The sequence below is a fragment of the Nanorana parkeri genome, unplaced genomic scaffold (assembly GCF_000935625.1).
Source record: "Nanorana parkeri isolate BGI_ZX_2015 unplaced genomic scaffold, ASM93562v1 scaffold277, whole genome shotgun sequence".
Lineage (NCBI taxonomy): Eukaryota > Metazoa > Chordata > Amphibia > Anura > Dicroglossidae > Nanorana > Nanorana parkeri.
Window position 1 is genome coordinate 105,070 of NW_017306545.1, and position 7,426 is coordinate 112,495.

The window sequence follows — 7,426 nt, forward strand, 5'->3', positions numbered from 1 at the left end:
CTTAAGTGTATTTTTTTTACAGAAAATCTGGGTTTGATAGGCATGTGCATTAATATCCTGTCATATAAAAATTGCAACTACCACCATTTTATTCTCTAGGGTCTCTTTCAGAAAATATATAGGGTTCTATTCACAAAGCTGCCGAAGGATCCAGCCGTAGCTTCGGCTGATCCTTCGGCTAGCTTCTATTGCGGGAGCCCTTCTGTTCAGGCGAACCGAAGGGCTGCTGTACGGGATAGTCACAGCACCCAAAGGCGACCCAGCAGCTCAGCAGAGCAGACGTCCGGCCGTACGCCTCGCAAATGACAGCTGGGTGGAGCCAGCCATGATCTCATGACAGATCAAATGACCTGGGGACGCTGAACTGTCATTAAACAATGACAACTGGGTCGGAGCTGGCTGTGACGTCACAGCCGGCTCAACCCAGTTGTTATTCATTGGCCGGAACCTGCTAGAAGACTCTGGCAGGTGCTGGCCAATAGGAAACAGTTGGGTGGAACTAGCTGTCACTGCTAGCTCCACCCAATAGTTTTTTTGTGTTTCCACCTTTATTTTTTTAAATTTAATATTTATTTACATGTTAAAAATCTTTTTTGAAACTTTTTTTTTTAACTTCTTTTATTGATTTTCTATTCTGTTCAGTACCACGGAGTACCGAGCAGAATAGCCAAGCCGAATGCCGATCGGCAGCATTCGGCTACTCACTCACTGCCGTTCGGCCCCTATGAGAATAGGGGCGAACGGCAACGACTGAGCTGCCGGAGCTTCGGTTCAGCTCAGCTTTCTGCACTTCGGCTGACCATGTTCGGCTGACTAAAGTGCAGCCGAAGGCAGACGATGTACGGCTGATTTCAGCCGATGTAGGCCTGAAATCAGCCGTTCTGAGCTGAAGTGAATGGTAACCAGCGGATGCTGTTCTGTCATTAGGATGAGAGCTTAGCAGAGTCGGCTTTCATATCCCCACCGGCTCTGACAAGCTCTCATTGTAATGACAGCTGGTACCGGCCAATAGAAAACAGTTGGGCGGAGCTAGCTGTCACAATCTATTTTTTTTTTCAACTTTTTTTGACTGTTTTTCTATTCTGCTTGGTACCACCAGAGGTACCGAGCAGAATAACCAAGCCGAATGCCGCTCAGCGGCATTCGGCTATTCACTCACTGCTGTTCGGCATCTATAAGAATAGGCCGAACAGCAGCGAGTAGCCTGCTGGAGGTTCGGCACAGCCGATCCAGATGAAGCCTGAAGTGAATAGCCGAACAATGTTTGGCTCACTTCATTTCAGCTCGGTTATTCACTCGGCTGCCTTCAGCAGCTTAGAGAATAACCCTTGTAATGTTTGGGGGTAATCTTCTGACCTAAAATGTGCAAAAAAATGCAAAAACTGCTGTGGTAATGAACACGTTAAGGGTACACATTGAAGAATTGCTGATCTCAGCATAAAGGCACACCCTTGACCCATAAGAGGTACTGAAGTTAATTCTGTATTTGAGCAGAGGGATTTTTGTTGCTGTTAGTGTATTCTGTAAACCCTATCCCTCACACCCTTGGACTTTCAGCCAATAAAACCTGCAAGCAATGATTGACAGAGTGAACATTGGTCATCCAGTTGTCGCTGGTGGGTTGGTAAGTGATTTTAGGCATTATTAGGGCAGTGCCTTGGGAGAAGGCTAGGAGGGTCCATTAAACTTAGTGCCTCCTTAGTGGGTCATCTCCCCTCTGCCTACTAATGCACTATTCTCTACCCACACTGTGCATCGATAAGACAAAAAATAATCTTCCCCCTTCCCTCTCTTACACCAATATTGTATTTTAATTTCCAGCGACATAGTGAGCTATTTCAGATAGGGACAGACTTTTTTTTTTAAAAAGGGACTGTCTCTGGAATCCAGGTAGAAATGGTCACACCACAATGCAGGATTGATGGGTCTCAGGGAGGGGTTTTCTCCCATTAAGATATTGAGGCTCATTCACACCACTGTAGTAGCTGTAGGCCTTAAATCATCCTGTTAAGGTACAGACAAAACTTAATTGTCTCTGTAAAAAGAAATATTATGCAAACTGCGTAAACTATGTGAAAGGATCTCTTTGTGTTTCCTCCAGTACAAATACAAGTCACTGCAGAAGCCAACTACATTGCAACAACTTGCAGGAATACATTTGCTGAACTACCGAAGACTATTCAGCCCCGAGTAATATTATAAGGTTATAGACCACAAAAAAAGGACATAAAAAGGCAGTAGTCCCATTAGCTTTCTGCCTGAGAAATAGAGTGAGTGCACTTTATTTTTCAGCTTGGCAAAGGACTTGAACAAGGATTATTTGTTAAACTAGAACTACTGTTCAAAAGAATTGAACTAGGACTTGGACTTGCCAGCTGGACAAAGGATTAGAATACATTACTAAAAACTTAGTAGAGACAACATAATACAGAATTACTCAGGGAACATGTAAGGAGGGTTAACAGCTCACAGGCTAGAATAAAGTGTATTCTTTTAAAGTTGCACTCCAGTATGCAGCAATGTAGATTTTTAGACATACCCCTTACCTGCTGTGCAGCTTTCTGCCCTTATTTTAACATCAATCTGAAGTGGAACCTACAAATGAAGAAAGAAGGTGTCACATGGCTAACCTTGCCTCTTTTTCTTTCTGCTTTGCACTAGCCAGTCAGGTGCCAGTACTGTAGTAACATATTTGATTGAAACTATTTAATATATTACTTAGGAATATATTAAATTCCTTAGGAAAATATAAGAATATAAATTGGAAAGTCTATGGAACCTGTATTAGACGTAATGCCGTCAGTGGTCCTTGGAGGAGGAGAAGAGACTGAGGTGACCAGAAAACTGCTTTTTCCTGTCCCCTAGTCATAAATAAGAACTTGTAGTAAAGACTGATTTGCTGCGCTTTGTCTGTGTCCCAATGTGAATCTTCAAAAACCACAATGTGTCAGTAATTAGTTCAGATAAACTAGAAGCATTTCCAAACAATACATTAAAGCAGTGCAAAATATATGAAAACAAACACTTATGCGATCTCCAGAGTAGTAATACCGATTACCCACGTGTGATGGCTGTGTCTCACAGATTTGCATACACGTGGGGTATTCTAATACAAGTTTAAGTGTCACTTTAAATCAAAACAGTGAATTGTGCAGAAAAAATATTATGCAACAAAACAAAGGAATACATGAATGAACATTTAACCATATATAGGCCCAACAAATGGTGTCTCACAATTGGAAAAATCCAAAATGTTCAAATACTGGTATTCTGTGTTTCTACATGATAATGAATTGCCCTTACCAGAAAGATGTGATGTTTATGCACTTATTAATTTAGAACGAACACAACTCCCTCCTTCTTTCCGTTATATCTCCTCTTTCCTAGTGCAGTACTATTTAAATAAGATATTTTATTAAGATAAAAACACACCTACAAAAACTAATAAATAAGAACTTATGCGTTGCAGTGCAGGAGTAGTCTCAGGCCCCGTTCACACCTTTCCGTTTTGTCGGGCGTTCAACGCTCTATGAACGCTCTACAAAACGTACAACCATGAAAATCCCATTGTTTTCTATGGGCATGGTTCACACCTTTCCGTATTTCCGCCCGTCTGAACGCCCTACAAAACGGCTGACGCCCAAACAAGCACATGTACTTCTTTGGGCCGTTTTGGAGGGCGTTTTCCATTGGGATACAGCCAAGCAGCCTTCGGAATCGCGCGACGGTCGCGCGATTTTTTTTACCGCGAATCGCGGTAAAAAAACGCGTGGCGGTCCCGCGACAGACGTGCATACGTAAAACGCCTAGGTGTGAACCCAGTGTTACTGCAAAGGTAGTTTTTGGTTTGCCTGGAGATGGGCTTTAAAATAAAATATACAGTTTTAGGTCTGCCAAATGTGAATTTGCATATTGATCCATTTTCCGACAAACATTTTAAAGGGCAGCAAAGAATATACTGTAAATACATGTTCAGTACATAGTCAATATATTTTAAATGGATACCAGGCCTACAAACATTGTTGGTCAAAGACTCAGAACATATTGAAGCCACAAAGTGTAACAGGCCATACACTAATCTTTTTTTTCTCATTCAGCCCTGCTCAATTAAATAGTATGGATAAAGGAATCCCCCCTCACCAGGCTATCGTATTCTGATGGCGGTGGGAGTTCTGCCTTTTAGAATATCAGAACAGTGACTGCATCTGTTTGGCTGCAGTCAGTGTTCAGCTGAGAATTTTCAGACCGGTAGCTTTGGCAAAAGTCTATTGATAAATCGACTTATGTCAAATAAAGGCATGCTGATGGGCCACAAACTGCTTGAATTTTGACCAAAAAGTTAGCAGGACTTGGAAAAAATGTAAGCCCTGTATGGCCAGTTTTAGTATGGCACCTAGCACCTACAGTACCTAGCAGAAACTGAAACCAATCCTATCTTCACCACTTCCTGCCTCCCTACTGGCCAATTGGTATGAAGGGTGGTGATACAGTATGGGCCTATGCAGCCCAAGCACAACCTGCTAAAGTTACTCTTATCAGATCACCTGTGGATGTTGTAACAGTATACAAGGTATATAAGTACACATAAGGACACCACTGCATGCCTGAATACTATCATCACTGAGAATGCTTTTATCCACTTTAACCACTTGCTGACCGGGGTGTTTATACCCCCTTCCTGGCCAGGCCATTTTTCGGTGTTCAGCGCTGCGGTACTTTGACTGACATTTATTCCGTCAAGCAACGCTGTACTGAAATTAATTTTATACCATTGTTTGGGGACAGATAGAGCTTTCTTTTGGTGGTATTTAATCACCACTGCGGGTTTTTATTCTTTTAATGTAAAAAAAAAACAACAACAATACAATTATTATTACCCAATTTTTGGGTAAAATATAAAAGACAGGGTCACGTCGGGTAAAAAGACACCAACCATGTCAAGCTTTAAAATTGCGTGTGCCCGCGAAATCGCAAAAAACTACCATACCCAAAATTTGCAGTGATGGAGTGATAGCCAATTTGCAGTGATCCTCTTTATGGAGACATCAGGGGTCCTTGAGACCCCTGATGTCACCTAGGGACCCCCAGAGAACCTGATGAAGCAGAGACCTGCTTCACCAGCTCCTCTCCGGCTTCTGTACCGGAGAGTGACAGTGGAATGCGGAAGTGATGTAATGTACATCACTTCCTGCATTCCAACGAGGAGGAGGAGATCAGAAAAAGATGTGTACTGATCTCCGTTTGATCTCCGGTCACAGAGCTGCTGAGTTGGTCATGGGCTCACATCAGGTACAGCGGAGTTCGAGATAGCCAGGAGTGGCTGCGACGGAGGGGGCCTCACACCCGCACACATATTACAAGCGATCGGGCGTGTGCACAGATGCCTGAACGCTTGTATCTAAACAGCCATCGCTGGCTGTTTACATTTCAAGCTGATTACCCGCTCGTGCGCGCCGCCTAGCGGCGGGCACAGGCAGGGCGGGTTGGGATGTTTAAAAACACCCACCCGTATCTAAGAAGCCACTGTCCGGCCATTTAATTACAATGGCCGGACAGCAGGTGGTTAATATCATACCAACATTTCATATCACCTAACACTTGCTTATTTGTAGAAAAAGATGGTTCAGTGGAAAGATGTATTAACTGCTGATGGATCACCATTCATTTTCCTTCGAATGTCTATCTCTTTAGAAGAAGTAATCTGACATTTGCTTATATCCTGATTCCGACATAAATCAACAACAAAGTGATCCTTCATACAGCACAGCAAGACTTGAAAGTACACTGTACTCATAAAATCCCTGTTATAATATTTGTTAAACATATTATTTGTATAATATACATCTGCAAAATACTGGCCTGTAAAAAGTTTCCGTGCTGTTCATCAATCAGATACAAAAATGTTCAGATCTGTGGCCAAGCCAGCACTCGTTTTATTAACTTGTACAAACCTGTGCTAGAGCTGACCTGACACAGTTTAGAGAGCACATTCTTACCATTCCTCACCCTTATCTCAAACAGGTTGGAAGAATAGTATAGTCTAATGTATATTATACAACAGGGTGTTTTCCTCCAACGTACATAAACTAGGCAAGCAAGTTACTGAACAAATGCCAATTAAGGATGAGGTTCAGGTTCGCTGCAAAATTCACAGTCCTTGTGAATCTCTCTTGTGAAATCGTAATGCGCTGCCTGGCCTTTGAAAGTAAGTCAGCTGGCTTACAACGGCCAATATAAGAGGGTGAGGTCACAGCAGCCATATTGACAACGTGTCTTAGCTGTGATAGGGAAAGCATAGGGCGTGCAGCTAACAAATTGTATAGCAAGAGATTAGTGTAGGGCTTGTAGACACTGGCAGGAGATTTAAACCATTACTGAATGTCAAGTAGGTAGCAAAATGCTGTGAATCTTGGAAAATTCGAGGATGGGGGGGAAGGAAGGCTTTTTACTTTTTTCACCCTTTGTTACAGCCTAATGCTACTGCATCCTGTTTACAGCCTGTCCCTGTCCATATGCACTACAGTGATAAAAGGCTGCATGTGTTTTTTCACAGGCCTCTTTTGTGACATAGGCATTCCATGAAAATAGAATGTGAGCTCTACTGAAAGCCCCCATGGTGACAACAGTGGAATAAGTCCGGGCAATGTGACTCAGCACAGCAGTTTTCTGGGGGAAAGCAAGTGATGGGGTGATTTACAGGCAGGAAATTGTGGGAAACAGAGTCAGAGCATGGTCACCCCATTGGACAAAGTGCCCAAACAGTATCACTAGCTGTTATTTTACTTAAAAGGACATTAAAGTCACACATTTCTTCGCCCCCCACTGCTTTAAGGACTAACCTTACATTATGTCTCTTGATCCGATCATCTTTATCCTTCCACTTGTATTGAGATTTCCCTCCAGCGCTGGTGCCGGTCTCTGATCCAGCGCAGACTCCTTGGGTCCCACGGTGTCTGTCCGACATGCACACTCACAGATGCATGCATTCACCTACGCTGTGTCTCTCCTCTTCTCCCCGCCATGCGCTCGCCTCATCATCCTGCTCGGCCGCTCGAGAAGCTCCAGATGTTCAGACAGGAGCGAGCAGCGGTGAGTAGTAATAAGTAAGTAATAATCTTTTTGGTAACTTTTTAATTTTTTAAAATGTTTTTGCATAAATCTACTGCTTGCTAGCAGTAGATATACTGTATGCAAAAAAGACAAGGGTTTAATTATACTTTAAAGCTAGGGATTACAATAAAAATTGGCTTTCCAAGTGATATTATTTTCTTGACGCTTATATGAGATTTTAGTGGTTGGGTTTGCATCTACTTTAAGAAACTATGCTTGAGTTCTTTGAATCGCAGTGCTGGGGTACATTTTTTATGTGCTCAGTCTGTGTGCACAGATCTGTACACAGAAAAATCCTTTTATCGACCAATATCTG